The 17,500-nt window shown below is 33.0% G+C and overlaps 1 protein-coding gene across 3 annotated transcripts in view; it reads left to right on the top strand.

The window, feature by feature from the left end:
- LOC145269506 (uncharacterized) overlaps window positions 1–17,500 on the top strand; it is a 273,423-nt gene that overhangs the window by 186,516 nt on the left and 69,407 nt on the right. Inside the window, exon 1 of one of the 3 annotated variants that reach the window (XM_080125244.1) lies at window positions 3,512–3,559. The exons of the other annotated variants lie outside the window; for them this stretch is intronic. The gene's annotated coding sequence lies outside the window, so the exon portion shown is untranslated. Of the gene's footprint in view, window positions 1–3,511; window positions 3,560–17,500 lie in introns of those variants that run through there. 3 annotated transcript variants of the gene reach the window in all.

Below are 17,500 nucleotides of genomic sequence, written 5' to 3'. Positions count from 1 at the left end.
CTCATCAGAAACTTGTTCACGTTGGACTTGAAGACAACCATATTATAGACGGCTGGAAAGCAGGAAAACGGAAGACAATTCCACAGGCGTGCAGTTCTAAGAAAGAAGCTTTGATCATGGAATCTATGTTTAGGTTTAGGCACAGATAAAGAGTGTGGGGGAATTATTGATAGTGTTTTCAGCTAGTCTAGTGTTTCTTGTGAAAGTTTGGCGAGGGGTGACCATAGACTGAAGCTCAGTCGAACACCTTCCATGAAAATAACAATAAAGCAGAGACAAACTCGCAACATCTCTTCTGTGAGATAGAGGTTGCAGCGAAGAGAAAGGGATATCTCCCACCAGGCCACAAAGTCTATTTTGAACCCTATCAAGGCAGGACAAGTCTTTTCTAGCAGCTCCTGCCCATATGTGGCAACAGTATTCCATCCTTGGACGCATCTGGCTCTTATATAGATAGCCTACAATTTCTTTAAGCTAGACGTTTCTTAGGTATGAGCAAAAATGGGCGGACAACGATAGGGGGACATAGTTTTGAAAGCCGATCTACCATAATTTTTTTGTAGGTTTCCGACTACTTTTTGATTGTATTTGAAAGATTAAGGACTAAGCTTAATTTTCAAGAGAAAAAAAAATATTTGTACACGTGAAAAAGTTATGAAAAATGTTTTCACAGCGAGCTACTCAATTCAGCTAAATTTTGAAGTTAAATAAATTCATTGTAAAAATTCATTTAAAAGATAAATATTAGTTTTCTGGATCTATTTCAAGGATAATTAGTAAAGACCTAAAATATTGAATTAAATTTTGAAAAAACAAAAAATAACACCTTGTATAATATAACCCTCTCTCCTGTCTGAGGGCCGGGCCGCATCCGTCGCTATCCTGGTTCACGGGAGCATACTTGTGATGTACTTCTGGCCGTGTTTGTCGCTCCCGGCTCGCAGGACCATAGATGCAACCCTGCAGGGCTACATTCTTACTTATCTAGTGGTGGACCCCTCAAGTGTGACCAGACTCTCACTGGTCACTGGAAAATATCTCTCTGCTGCTCAGGGCACGCGAAATGTGCATGACCCTAAGTCCATGTGGCAACATTGTCGATCTCGGCCGTCACTCTGGCTTTGTGTTGGATCCAGTCTGTCTCCTTCATCATCTGGCGTCAGGGCATACCTGAAACAAACTGCATTTTCATTCAGGCCGACAATCGAGAAAGAAGGAAAAACTCTGGGACATTTTTATATAACGAAACAAAATAATTATTCATAAATCGTTTTACACTTGTTTAAAAGTCGAGTTCTTTGATTCAAGCTTCGTGATGCAGGTTGCATACTTAAGTTCCACGAATCAATTTCCCAGCTAAGAACAAGAGCTTTTTAACTTAGCTCTTATGAGGGTTCCCCCTCCCCCAGGCGGGGTGAGAGTGACGTGGACGCCTCGAATGCCAGCCAGTAAAAAGGACTAAGGACCCTAACTTCAAAAAGTCCATCGTTTTTATCAAATCAGTAATTCCTCCTTCCACTTTTTTTGAGTTATTCTTTCTTTTTTCCATTATCTTATTCTTTTCCTTCTCTCGTGAACTCATTATTTTATTCTTTTCATTTTCTTTCTTTTCTCTCTTCTTCATCTTTCATGGCCATATCTCTCCCTAGGTTCAATTTATTTATCTATCTGTCCAACTAACTTATCACTGGCCTGGTTGGCTGGTAGTTAAATACAACAGGTGGACCCAAATGACAACATCTCCCAGACACCAAAGCAGACCTTTTGAACCCAAGTCATTGTACCTTTCAACAGAACATTTTCTTTAATAATTTGAATTGTTGTTCGAACCTAAACCAGAAAACGACCCTGTATTGTTTTTTTCTGCCAACGCGAGAATCTCATTGTCATATTTATTTATTTTTGTTTTGTTTTTTTCCATTGAAATATTTTATTTCTTCTGGACATTTTTGCCTCTCCTTATCGCTACATAAGTACAAAATGGAAATTTAAAACCCTTAAAGAACAATTATTATCTATTATTTTCTTCTTTTCTTGATAAAGTCCTAGGGACATTTTTCTTTTTTTCTTGATCAAATATCACACCCCTCTCCTACCTTCTCTTCCTCTATTTGTAAAGCAAGACCATCTGGTATCGCCTGGGATCTTGCTACATCTGCCCCTTCCTTTTCCTTGTCATTTGCTAGAAAATTACACCGAAGCCCCCCCCTAACCATACCTCATCCTCTCCCATCTTCTCTTCCTCTATTTGAAAAGCAAGATCATCTGGTGTCACCAGGGATCTCGTCATACTTGTTTGTACAAAACATAAATTAATTAGCTCAAAACCGAGCGATTCTGCCGTTCGCAAAACGCAAACTAAAGTTTTTCTAAACACGTAATATACAAAGGCCTAAAATTTCAGCCAGTCGAAAGACTGTGAAAATGACGTCATGTAATTAAAAGGGAGGGAGGAGTGTGATAATTTTTTTTTTCAGACGTGCATTCGTACCTTCCTATTCTGAACGTTTGTATAAGTTTTTCCATTTTTTAATTTAATTATTTTTCTATGTTCCTGTTTTCAAATTAATTTTTTTTTAATTATTGTTCAGTATTATATAACAAATATGTTACGCCAAAAGTTTCACGTTCTTGTGAGCAAGGAAATTATTAAAATCTTGCATATAAAAATTATGCAAAAACTGTAATTTAAAAAAAAAGTAAAAATATTTTTGCAATTTATAATTTTTTGTGTGAAAATATTAAACAAGCAATGCTTAATTCAATGGTGATGTCGGTAGTTCGAGAAATTCCTTTTTCTTCGAGTTATATCGAATTCATTAATACAGACTTTGGGGGCTTTTTTTCGTAATGTTCCTATAAAAAAAAAAAAAAAAAAATTTTTTTTTTTTTATTACAAATTCCGATGCTTTATTTATATATAAAAAAAAGCAAAAATAAATTCTTGCGTATTTTATTTACTACTGAAAACCATAACTTTAGTAAAAGTATTTTTGTTTAAACAAAATACATTTTCACTAAGATTTAAATAAAAATAATTAGTTAATTATATTCCGCGATTATTATTTGATAAATACTGAAAATTTTATTAAAATTGGTTAATTTCCTGATTTTTGGTATTTTGTTTTAAGTAAAGGGAGAGGCCAAAATGTTTATACATTTTGAGCATCGGCATTCATTTTGCCCGTACCTAATATTTCTTCATATCAATTTAATACTTTTTCTTTTCCATTGGAATACATCAGTATAGAAAAAAGATGTGATTCATTTTCGCCACTGTCTGCCCCTACTCATGGAACTGCAGTGGCTCCCACTAACAACCATAGTTTTATTGTTTTTTTTTTTTTTGTTTTTTTTTTTTTTGTTTTTTTTTACTATACATGCGGGGGGGGGGGTCCTGCTAGTTCATTTATATTTCCTATATCTGGTTGTAAATAAATGGTAGGTCATAAAATATACTAATAAAAATTACTCTTTCTCTATTGAAATCATTTGCCAGTTTAGTCCTCTTCCGGCTACTGACAAGACACAAAGACCTACAATTTTCTAACATTAAAATGTAAGTGTATTTTTTATACTATCGTAAATGAATTTGAAATATGTTTTATGAAAATAATTTACTAACATGTTTTTTTTTAATTTTTGTTCAGAAAATTTAAACTTATATTTTAATGTATCGTTATAAAATTAGATATTCTTTGGGTATGTTTTACAATACGCAGAGATTTGAAAAAGTGGTCAGGATCGAAAATATGACCAAATGTTACCAAAGGCAAGATAAGTTACTCTTCCACCTAACTGAATAAGTTTTTAGTAGTTTTACTTACTTTAAAACGTTGGGTTTGTATTACTGTACACATAGATTCGAAAAAGTTGTCAAAAAACAAATATATAACAAATAAATGTTATCAAAGGCAAGATAAGTTACTTTTCTACCTAACTGGATATATTTTTCGTGTTTTTATTCAATGTAACATGCTTATTCAGCTCGAAAAGCATACAGTGCTTACCGATGCATTGGAAAATTCAAAATGGCGCCCGACACTCTCTTTAACACGGTAAGTTCAGGAAAAGATGTTATAAATAATAAACTAGACAAAATACTGTTAGAAATTCGCTCATTATGTTACCGTGACATAACTTGACATATATTAAGTGTATTTTTAATAGTATTTTGTCTAATTTATTATTTATAACACCTTTTCCCAAACTTACCACGTTAAAGAGTGTCGGGCGCCATTTTGAATTTTCCAATACATCGGTAAACACTGCATGTTTTTCGAGCTGAATAAACATGTTACATTCAATAAAAACACAAAAAATATATCCAGTTTGGTAGAAAAGTAACTTATTTTGCTTTTGATAATATTTATTTGTTATATTTGTTTTTTGACAACTTTTGCGAATCTGTGTACAGTAATACAAACCCAAAACGTTTATTTGTTTCGAAAAATATAGTATCTAGCATAAGGTGAGAATAAGAACAATGGTCACGAATTGACACCTAAATATTTAAAGTCTTGAAAATGACTTTAAAATAAAACAAAATACTGTTAGAAACACACCCAATATATATATATATATATATATAGACATTTATTGAGTAGGTTTCTAACAGGATTTTTTATTTTAAAATTATTTTCAAGGCTTTAAATATTTACGTGTCAATTTGCAGCCCTTTTTTTTTTTTTTTTTTTTTAAACCGTCCTAGTAAATTACACCCTATTACATCCTATATCTTTACGAAGCCACATTTCGCTCATGGAGTGTTGTTGCCACATCTGAGGTGATGCATTTACCTCTAGTCTCTCACTCTTGAACAGGGTCCGAAGAAAAAGTCTTAAATCTAACATGTCCCACACTATTGGCCCAACTCTAACCACTGGCCCATCACTGCAATGTTGCATCCCAGTGCCCGTTTTACAAGTACTTTAATGGAATGTGCTCTGATGAATGCATAACACACTCCGTCAATGTACATACTCCTGCTTAACCTGACAAGCAGCAAAATCCTACCTCTTTACTATTGAGGTCCCTAAATGCCGGAAAGCCTTCTGGCCTAAGTTTCTTCCCTCGAACTTCTAGACTTTAAAAATCCCTCCCTGTTTGCTGCTTCCCTAACTGTACTAACCTGCAAAAATTTAAATGTACTCTGAATAGACATCTCGCTGCTCAGCTCCCCACAATTCCCTGTTAGACACAATCCAAACTAGTAGCTTCTTGCGTTCCAAGTGGCAATATACCTTGTCTGGTGTGAAAAAAAGGTTTTCTGCATCTGTTTCAAATATTTTTTTTTTTTAATTTTTTAACATTAAATCGCAATAAAGAGTGCATTATTTAAGCTTACACTGATGATTGATATCATTTGGATTTTTCAGACTATTGTTTTCACGCCAAACCAGGCACAATGCTACTTTAATGTAGGGGGCTATTATCTGGGACATAATTTGTCTGGGTACTATGTGGGGAGTTGAGCAGCAAGATGTCTGTTTACATTACACTTAAACTTTCGCATGTCGGTACAGTAAGGGAAGCAGGGGTCCGGAAAGGAATTCCAGAGTCTAGCAGTCCTAGGGAAGAAGGCTTATATCTAGGGAATGTGTAGCGGATTTTGCTGCTTGTCAGGTTTGTCAGGTGTTTTTCCACTGAGAGGGCACAAGGGTTTGTAGTTCGTCAGAACATCTACCATTAAAGTACTTGTAAAACAGGCAGAGGGATGCAACATTTCGTCAATGAGACAGTGGCTGAAGCTTAGCTGATAGTGCAGGAGGACCTATCAGGACCTATAGCAGGAGTGTCATTTTTCCAATGTAACCTCCAACTTTCTTTAGGTGTATCTTGTCGAACTTGAGAATCTTCCCAGAATTTCAAATGTAATACTTTATTTAATCTATCAGAGAGGGGGTAGCATGCTCTCGTTCTGTCAACCATGATTGAATAGAAGTCTTGAGCAATTGTATTGTATCGCTTGCACTGAGGATTGAACTGTCACCCTCCAGAAAGGTGTCACTTAGAACTGAACTTTACTTAGTATTTTATCAGTTACCTTACCTTGCAGGAAGATATATGCTCAGAAGGTTGGAAAATAACTCAAAATATTGTGAAAATAACTCCAAGATGAAAACAATAGTTCAAATTATCCCAATAATAAAAATCATTAACCCTGATCTCAAAAATTCAGAAAAATGTTTGATATCAGTTCAGAACTAACCAAAATGCTATTACAGAAAAAGCAATTGTTGTATTCGAACTTTAAAATGTAGCATAAAATATTCAGGGTTTGTATTATTGTACACATAGATTCGAAAAAGTTGTCAAAAAACAAATATCTTGCCTTTGATAACATTTATTTGTTATATATAAGTTACTTTTCTACCAAACTGGATATAATTTTCGTGTTTTTATTCAATTTAGCATGTTTATTCAGCTCGAAAAGCATACAGTGTTTACCAATGTATTGGAAAATTCAAGATGGCGGCCGATTCTCTCTTTAACACGGTAAGTTCGGGAAAAGGTGTTAAACTAGACAAAATACTATTAAAAACCACCGAATATATGTCAAGTTATGTCACGGTAACATATATTGAGCGAATTTCTAACAGTATTTTGTCTAGTTTATTATTTATTACACCTTTTTCCAAACTTACGGTGTTAAAGAGAGAATCGGCCGCCATCTTGAATTTTCCAATACATCGCTAAACACTGTATGCTTTTCGAGCTGAATAAACATGTTAAATTGAATAAAAACACAAAAAATATGTCCACTTTGGTAGAAAAGTAACTTATCTTGCCTTTGATAACATTTATTTGTTATATATTTGTTTTTTTGACAACTTTTTCGAATCTATGTGTACAGTAATACAAACCCAATATTCAAAATGAAGATGAACACTTTATTCACAATGTTACCGATCAATCAAAACTGCTTTTTCTTTATGATTTACTCAAGTCCGGCATAGGAATAAAAAAAATTAAAAATCTGTTTTACCTAAAATAAAGAAAAGACCAAACTTCCCTCTTTTCACCACTAATGCTCTGATCATAACTTGGCCCTGATTAAAAATGAACGGCTATAGTCTTGAGGAAGCACCATACTTTGATAAACTTCTAGTACCGACCTTCACTCTTGATCTGAAATGGAAGGCTTGCATCAGATCCATTGCCAAAAATCATTGGAAAAATGGTCAGATTATTCTACTGCTTCAGAAAGTATCTCGCTCACAACAATCTTCTACCTATACAAGAGCCAAGCATGTCATAGGAATGGAATACTGTTGCCACATCTTGGGAGAATATGCTACAAGTACCTCTTCCTGCCTTGACAGGGTATAAAACTGAAATCTAGTGGATGAGGTCCTTTTCATCTTCCTACTTCCTCTTTCTCACAAAAGAGACCTTGCAAATCTATCTCTGCTCTATCATAGTAGGTGCTCTACTGAGCTTCAATCTATGACCCCCCTCCTTGCAAAACATTTGCAACACTTGTCTAGCTACAACCACTATCAATAATTACTCTATCTTTTCCTAAAACAAAATGCAAATTCTGTGAACAATTTCCTTTCTAAAACTGCATGCCTATGAAATTCTATATCATGGATCTGCTTTCCGGCTGACTACAATATGGTCGTTTTCAAGTCCAATTGTAGCAAGATTCCGGGCGATACCAGATGGTCTTGCTTTTCAAATAGAGGAAGAGAAGGTAGGAGAGGGGGTGTGATATTTGATCAAGGAAAAAAAGAAAAATGTCTTTGGGACTTTATCAGGAGGGGAGGAGGATAGTAGATAATAATTGTTCTTTAAGCGGTTTTAATTTCCATTTTGTACTTATATAGCGATGAGAAGAGGCAAAAATGTCCATAAGAAATAAAATATTTCAATGGAAAAAATAAAATAAATATGATAATAAGATTCTTGAGTTTGGCAGAAAAACAATACAGGATCGTTTTCTGGTTGAGTTTAGAAAGAACAATTCAAATATTATGGAAATAATGACTTTGGTTCAAAATGTCTGCTTTGGTGTCTGGGAGATGTTGTCATTTGGATCCACCTGTTGTATTTATCTACCAGGCCACCAAGCCAGTGATAAGTTAGTTGGACAGATAAATAAATAAAATTGAGCCTAAGGAGAGATATGGTCACGAAAGTGAAGGAAGAGGTTCACAAGAAAGAGAAAATGAAAAGAATGTAAAATAAGGGGATTAAAGAAAGAAGTTTACGAGAGAAGAAAAAGAATATAAGATAATGGAATAGAGAAAAAAAGAGGTTCAGAGGAAAAAAAGTAATCTTCAATATGACAGAAGAGGGAAGAGGCCAGTTTTATAAAAACGATTGGTTTTTTAGAAGTAGTCTCTTTTTACTGGCTGGCATCGAGACGTCCACATCGCTCTCGCCCTGCGTGGGGGGGGGGGCGGCAGAAACTCTCATAAGAGCTAAGTTGAACAGCTCTTGTTCTTAGCTGGGAAATCAACTACATGAACTTAAATTATACAACCTGCATCACGAAGCTCGGATAAAAGAACTCGACTTTAAACAAGTGTAAAATGATTTATAAATAATTATTTTGTTTGGTTTTTACGAAAATGAACTAAAGTTTTTCTTTGTTTCTCGATCGCCGGCCTGAATGAAGATGCAGTTTATTTCAGGTATGCCCTGACGCCAGATGATGAAAGAGATAGACTGGATCCAGCACGAAGCCAGAGTGACGGCCGAAATCGACAATGTTGCCACACGGACTTAGGGTCATGCACATTTTGTGTGCCCTGAGCAGCAGAGATATTTTCCAGTGACCGGTAGAGTCTGGTCACGCTTGAGGGGTCCACCACTAGACAAGTAAGAATGTAGCCCTGCTGGGTTGCATCTATGGTTTTGCGAGCCGGGAATGATGAACACGGCCAAGAGTACATCACAAATATGCTCCCGTGAACCAGGTTAGCGACGGATGCAGCCCGGCCCCGGACACAGAGGGGGTTAGGGTTATACAATGTAAATAAGTTTTTGTTGAGCCATCCTCTTAAATAATCAAATTCTACCCAATTCCTACCGTGTTTTACCGACCTTCAGCTATACTCTAAACTAAAACCAAAATTTATGAAAATTCTTGATAAAATTATTTATGAAAAAAAAAAAAAATAGATCACTGGAATTCTATCAGCTATAATCGAAATCGAAACCAAAACTTATAAATAATTTTACTAAGAATTATTCATAAGAAAATAAATGCCTTGAGTGCCATCAGCTATAATCGACACTAAAACTAAAACTTATGAAGAATTCTTGGTAAAATTATTTATAAGAAATGGGAATCCATAATTAAACAATAGTCACTAGGATGTAATCGTGACACACAGAATAACACACGTGCTATCGTATTAATGTATATTGTTAAAATTGCATAAAAATCACGTTCTAAGTACAGATGGCAATATGAAAAATAGAGCAATTACATGTGATTTTATGAGTTTGCTGACTGGCCTTAGAATTAGTGCTTAAAAAGTTATAATGTACCGAAATGGGGTCAGTTTACATTATATTTATATGCACAACTGAACCCCCATTCTAAATTCTTAAATAACGTTTCAGTGTACTCGCACAATTTCCTAAAAAGTAAAATCTTATGTTTAGGGTATTTTAAATGTAAATGAAAGTTTTTTTTGTTTTTTAAGTTAAACTTCTCAACGTTTGCTTTTCCAAAGTTTTGATAAACTTGTGAGATTTTCCTCTATATTTTCACTTGTGTCAAAACCAAACAAAATATAAGGAAACATGAAATATTTCAAAGGATGTGGTGATCTTACAAAATCAACACCACAAAATAAATTCCAAGCATGTTAAATCTTTGATATTAAAGTCCCAAGTGTCATATGGCCATTAATCATATAGGTGCAGAAAGTTTTTTAAAATCTGTGATATTGAATAGGCAAGTGACCTCCTAGGATATTTACTTTGCTCATAATAAAAACTAATAAAAGCAAATTAAATTAGGTATGGAGAGTCTGAGAATTTCCTTGTCTAAAAAGGTGCCATAAAATTTTAATTATTTCAGATCACGCCCTCCCCCCCCCCCCCCGAGCATTTAAACTTGTTAATAATCATATGAACTCCCTCAGATGAGAGTACAGACATTTTAGTGAATAGATGCGAAACGATTACAAAGGCAATAGTCAAGTTATAAATGACCAATAAATAAAATAAATTGAACTCTGTGAATTGAATCAATATTAAATTTGTAAATGAGATTTCTAACTCATTCTGTGGCCCTCCTCAGTCTTAGGTTATAAAGGAACAACTTCTAATAAAAATAAAAACAATTTGTGCTCCCCCCCCCCCGTTTCATTTTTTTTATTTAAAAATTTTAATTGGAATAGAAAATTAGACTATAATTTTTCTGATACCCCCCAAAAATTCCTATTTTTCGTCCCAACACTAATATGTTTTTTGTTTTTGCGATACGTAGTGAATGAATTCAATTATTTACGAAAGTGCATTTTTACCTAAATGCGGGTTGGGAATAATTTTCCCTTTAACCAAATTGGTACCCCCACATGGGGAGCGGCATACATATTGTTTTCTTAAAATATAATTATCCACTGACACGTGACATCGAATCTCGCTAGATTTAGCCACTCTGATGAGTTGTAGACAACGAAACACACACACACACACACACATCTATCTATATATATATATATATATATATATATATATATATATATATATATATCGCATAATCCTGAGGCTAATAGGGACACAGATTAATGAATCCTGTGATATCGAGTCTTACAAAATATTTTTTAGGAAGACGATCGCAACCAAAAAGAGAATAGCTCAATATACTTGATAGAGCAAATGAAATTTATAGTTGTTTTTTTTTGTTTGTTTTTTTTTCATTCATTCAGAAAAATATAATTTTTCAAAATGGAAATTTATTGTTTGGACGATGAATACGATTCATTTTTTTCCTTAACCCATGGATTTTCGATGTAGGCTCATCTCCCCAGAGGAAAAATCATTAACTCTGGCTCTGACCTCAGCATCCCACTCCATACCGGGTTAGCACAACATCCGGATACCATAATTTCATATCCTTTCTTTGTTTGTACTTTTATTGTCTTTATCTATGTCCCTTAAAAAGACGTAATTTTTAATATATTTTTATTGTATGTGCTGAATAGCAAAATCATTTCGTATTAGACCTAATATTTGCTCATGACTTTTCTTTGAGGAAATGAGGCTACATTGAAAATCCATAGGTTAAGGAAAAAACTCTGAATTGTATTCTTTGTCCAAAATATTTTGATTTTAAAAATTATATTTTTCTGAATGAAATTAAATATATATATATATATATATACTAGCAGGGAGAGCCAACGTTGTCCAAGATTGAATATCATCGAAATCTGTGCAATCCACTATTAATCAAATCGCTTGATTGTTCCCTCTAGTTAGGGACTTGCAGTGTATTGGGAGGCAGCTTCACATGCCTCTCCACAGTGACTTAGTATACAGTAATTTGTAGTCTACATCATACTGTCGATTTTAAAAATTTATCTAATTAATGGCTTCAATTAAAGTACCATGGTTCAATTGTGCTTTAAACAGAAACATTCATTTTGAATGCGCTCCTGTCTTATTAAAGAGCTAACTGTTAATTATACAATTATTTTTACATGATCACTTGAATTTAAGTTAAACATACAAAGTATCATTGTTTAATTGTGCTCTAAAACGAAACATTTATTTTGAACATGCACTTGGCTTATAACTCCAGTTGATTTTATAGACTGAGCTTTTCTGCATGTACAGTGATAAAACTCAAATGCACTTGTGATGTTAGGTTGTATAAAAGTGTTAACTTTTGTCAAAATTGGATTTCCTTCTTTAATCGGATTTTTTCGATAATCAATACTAATGAGATGCATTCAATACAAAACCTACATAAGAGTATGCCTAGTCGTTTCAGTGTCCATAGGGAGCAAACACAAATGTTCCTTTTATATAATAGTAAAGATATAAATATGTATATCTCGCCAATAAAACCTAAAAACAAAATGCATAAAAATAACATCGATTAATTGATACATAAATCAATTTCCTTTGGTTTGATTGGATTTTATGGGTTTATAGCAATTTTATGAGTTTTTCCCCAAATTTTGATTTCGGTGACTGTTTACGAGCAGTGAACATTGCTTTTTTAGCTTTAAGTGTCCAATTATTCAAATTTCTAAAACAATAAATTTGTTTGAAATGTTGTCGCATAACGAGTGGGTTTCTTACAATGTATGCATAAAACTCTTCTCTGTATTCCCCTCTCCTCGTAAGTGTGAGTGTGTAGTTGTTTTTATCAGTTAGTTTTATCAGTTGCATCTATTTTCGCTGTACTTTTTAATGACACCAAATGCACATCTGAACAATGCTGTGTTTATCAAATAAATGACAAATTATGGCGTTGGAGAGAAATGAGGGGGACAATAAACCGATTCATAGCATGCGTCTCTGACCTCTGTAACTGTCTACCCGACTGATCCAAAACTAATTGTTTTTTTTTATTACAATTGCATCTTTGTTTCTTTCTACAGCATTTGGCGTCTCGTCTATGTCACAGGTCAGAATTTAGGTCTCTTCTTCTTTGGGAGTGGGGGGGGGCTGACATCATCCAAAGTGGTTGTTACTTCAATTCTCATTCTTGTTTATTCTGACATGGTCGGTCCCATTATTTAATTAACTCCAAAGCCGTGCTTCTAATTTTATGAGTGTCCCCCCCCCCATGATGGAAAATTTTGGTTTTAGTGACGTTTTACAAGCAGTGAACATTGCTTTTTTTTTTTTTTTTTTTTTTAACTTTAAGTATCCAATTATTCGAATTTCTAAAACAATAAATTTACTTTAAATCTAACTCTAAAGCTGGGCATCTAATTTCATCATCATAATAGAAATGCTGCATAGCTCAGTTTCAGTGTACACATCTGTTTATGATGCTCTACAACTTTGAAACTGCTGTTTTTTTTTGGGGGGGGGTGAAAATCACGGAATCATTTAATCTTATAGAAATTTTTTAGCACGTGTCCAATAGATATTTTTTTAATGGAAATCGATGTTACAGATTGGGGCCCTACAGTGGCAAGCGAATAGGATTAATTAAGTACATTTATGGAGTTAAAAATTTATTCATCTACTGCGAGACTATTATCTTCATCTTTCTTAGTTGTTGTTTCATGACGTTTCTGCCAATTATTCTTCCGGCCTTTGTCAGGTGGTAATCACGACAGGATATGAACTCCAAATCTCCTAACTGCATTCTCAGCAATTACCATCTGACGAAGGCCAGAGGAATAGTTGGCCGAAACGTTGTGAAATAACTAAGAAAGGTGAGAATAATAGTCCGCAGTAGATGAATTAATAAATAATATTCATCTCAATGAATTCCAATTAAATAATATTTAAAATTTAATTCGAATAAGGAATGTGCAATTAACAACATGGGTGATCGGGTTTTGAGTAATTGTCTAATTTGGAAAGGGGTCAGATTGAATAGACAGTGGGGAATGCAAGTACACTTGCGAAGTGCAGCAGTATTCATGATCGATTATCGAAAGATAGAGAACAAAGGCACAGCTGGTTGTATAAGAACAGTCATACAGTAGAGAAGAGGGAGAGTCGACACAGTTTTTATTTTCAAGAGTTTAGTTCTTGAAGTGAGAGGACACAATGTGTGCTTTAAAGATGTAGCACATCAAATTGTATGCTCCCCCTTCCTTAAGATGTTAAGGTTAGTGAAGAGAACTTGGCGTTGCGTTCTGATCACTGCAGTGTCTTAAGTCTGAAATAAAACTCAACTATATATTAAAAAAAAAATTTTTTTAAAAACTACAGAAGACTTGTGCGTTTCTATTCCGAATTGTGCATGAAAAACATTCCATTGCCGAGAAAAACCTGGTAGTGAAAACAGAATGGCGACCAGCAACACTCGAGTGGTTGGCGTCTAACCTATGTGCTTGAACAACAATGAAACGAACTGTCTGTTAAATGTGTTCGATACTTATAAAGTGATGTGACGTGATGCTGAGAAAAGCTAAATGAACCGTGTTAGTTGTGATTGCTGATCTATAGTTGTGATTGAATGACTATATACAATAATGTGAACAGAAGTAAATAAGTTCAACAAAGATTGTAAACATCATACAGAAAGCATTATGTAACATTGCTCCAGACAAAGTGTAAAGCCACTTGATGTAAGGAGCTAACCTGAGTGAAAGATGATTATTGCATAGGCAGAAGATGTCTGTTGGCCTTAGTTTTTAAAAAGACCATGGTTAGATATGGGAAAATAGCAGAAAGAGATGGAGACAATATGGAAAGAGATGGCTAGTTAATTTGAATGAATCTAAAACCAAGCTTCTATCTTTCCATCATCAATGCTCTGTACGTCCAAGGATAGAGTACTCTTGCCACATCTGGGTAGGATAAGCTGCTAAAAGCAGCTTATCCTACCTTGACAGAGTTTAAAATAGACTCCATAATAAAGTGGAGGGTGCGCTTTTCTCTTCCCTACAACCTTTTTCTCACAGAAGATATGTTGCAAGAATGTCTCTGCTTTATCGTTATTTTCATGGCAAGTGCTTGTCTGAGTCCCCCCTGGCCTGACTTTCAGGAAAAACACTTGTCTAGCTGAAACTACTATCAATAATTTCCCCCACTCTTTATCTTTGCGTAAAAACCTAAACGTAGATTCTATAAACAAAGCTTCTTTCTTAGAACTGCATGCCTGTGGAACTCTGTTGAAAAGCAGGAAAACAGAACAGACTAAAATATGGTCGTCTTCTCAAGTCCAACATAAACAAATTCTTGATGAACCATTCCCCTTAAGTAATCCAGTTTACCAAATTTCTACTATTAGCGATTACTACATTTTCCCATTGACTACTCTTTAACCCTTATCCTCGAGTGACCTCTGGGCCTTGATAAGTGGTGACTCCTTTGTAAAAAAAATAATAAAAAAAAAAATCCACAAACCTGTCGTTTTTGGAAATAAACTACTGGAATAAGAATCCGTATTATAATGAAGTGTCAAAAGGCTGAATGACCAGACAATTCGGACGAGCATATGCCATAATAATATTGATAGAAAAGACTGAAACTAGCAATATCACGTCTGTGAGAGAGGAAGAAAAAAGGTTGCCGAAAAGAAAGTTATATTTTATAATCTAAAAAAAAAAAAAAAAAACAGTAACTCTATAACATAAAAATTTTTGGAAGATATTTTTTACTCCTTCACTTATCTTTTTTATTCCCTCACTTATTTTTTTTTTACTCCTTCACTCATTTTTTTTACTTCTTCACTTATTTTAATTTTTTTTACTCCCTCACTTATTTTATTTTTTTTTTTTTACTCCCTCACTTATTTTATTTATTTTTTTTTACTCCCTCACTTATTTTATTTATTTTTTTTTACTCCCTCACTTATTTATTTTTTTTTTTTTACTCCCTCACTTATTTTATTTATTTTTTTTTACTCCCTCACTTATTTTATTTATTTTTTTTTACTCCCTCACTTATTTTATTTTTTTTTTTTACTCCCTCACTTATTTTATTTATTTTTTTTTACTCCCTCACTTATTTTATTTATTTTTTTTACTTCACTTATTTTAATTTTTTTTACTCCCTCACTTATTTTATTTATTTTTTTTACTCCCTCACTTATTTTATTTATTTTTTTTTACTCCCTCACTTATTTTATTTTTTTTACTCCCTCACTTATTTTATTTATTTTTTTTACTCCCTCACTTATTTTATTTATTTTTTTACTCCCTCACTTATTTTATTTATTTTTTTTTACTCCCTCACTTATTTTATTTATTTTTTTTTACTCCCTCACTTATTTTTTTTTTTTTTACTCCCTCACTTATTTTATTTATTTTTTTTACTCCCTCACTTATTTTATTTATTTTTTTTTACTCCCTCACTTATTTTTTTTATTTTTTTTTACTCCCTCACTTATTTTATTTATTTTTTTTTACTCCCTCACTTATTTTATTTATTTTTTTTTACTCCCTCACTTATTTTATTTATTTTTTTTTACTCCCTCACTTATTTTATTTATTTTTTTTTACTCCCTCACTTATTTTATTTATTTTTTTTCTTCACTTATTTTAATTTTTTTTACTCCCTCACTTATTTTATTTATTTTTTTTACTCCCTCACTTATTTTATTTATTTTTTTTTACTCCCTCACTTATTTTTTTTTTTTTACTCCCTCACTTATTTTATTTATTTTTTTTTACTCCCTCACTTATTTTATTTATTTTTTTTACTCCCTCACTTATTTTATTTATTTTTTTTTACTCCCTCACTTATTTTATTTATTTTTTTTTACTTCTTCACTTATTTTAATTTTTTTTACTCCCTCACTTATTTTATTTATTTTTTTACTCCCTCACTTATTTTATTTATTTTTTTTTACTCCCTCACTTATTTTATTTATTTTTTTTACTCCCTCACTTATTTTATTTATTTTTTTTTACTCCCTCACTAATTTTTTTTTTTTACTCCCTCACTTATTTTATTTTTTTTTTTTTACTCCCTCACTTATTTTATTTATTTCTTTTTACTCCCTCACTTATTTTATTTATTTTTTTTTACTCCCTCACTTATTTTATTTATTTTTTTTTACTCCCTCACTTATTTTATTTATTTTTTTTTTACTTCTTCACTTATTTTAATTTTTTTTACTCCCTCACTTATTTTATTTATTTTTTTTACTCCCTCACTTATTTTATTTATTTTTTTTTACTCCCTCACTTATTTTATTTATTTTTTTTTACTCCCTCACTTATTTTTTTTTTTTTACTCCCTCACTTATTTTTTTTTTTTACTCCCTCACTTATTTTTTTTTTTTTTACTCCCTCACTTATTTTATTTATTTTTTTTTACTCCCTCACTTATTTTATTTATTTTTTTTACTCCCTCACTTATTTTATTTATTTATTTTTACTTCTTCACTTATTTTAATTTTTTTTACTCCCTCACTTATTTTATTTTTTTTTTACTCCCTCACTTATTTATTTTTTTTTTTACTCCCTCACTTATTTATTTATTTTTTTTTACTCCCTCACTTATTTACTCTCTCTCTTCCTTTCTCTCTCTCTTCTTCCTTTTTCTCTCTCTCTTCCTTTCTCTCTCTCTTCCTTTTCTCTCTCTCTTCCTTTCTCTCTCTCTTCCTTTTTCTCTCTCTCTTCCTTTCTCTCTCTCTTCCTTTCTCTCTCTCTCTCTTCCTTTCTCTCTCTCTCTCTTCCTTTCTCTCTCTCTCTCTTCCTCTCTCTCTCTTCCTCTTCCCCTCTCTCTCTCTTCCTCTTCCCCTCTCTCTCTCTTCCTCTTCCCCTCTCTCTCTCTTCCTTTCTCTCTCTCTCTTCCTTCTCTCTCTCTCTCTCTCTTCCTTTCTCTCTCTCTCTCTTCCTTTCTCTCTCTCTCTCTTCCTTTCTCTCTCTCTCTCTTCCTTTCTCTCTCT

Source organism: Euprymna scolopes, chromosome 45 (assembly GCF_053919585.1).
Source record: "Euprymna scolopes isolate OS-2025 chromosome 45, ASM5391958v1, whole genome shotgun sequence".
Lineage (NCBI taxonomy): Eukaryota > Metazoa > Mollusca > Cephalopoda > Sepiida > Sepiolidae > Euprymna > Euprymna scolopes.
The sequence above is the reverse complement of the archived record's forward strand: the minus strand, read 5'-3'. Positions and strand labels throughout refer to the sequence as shown.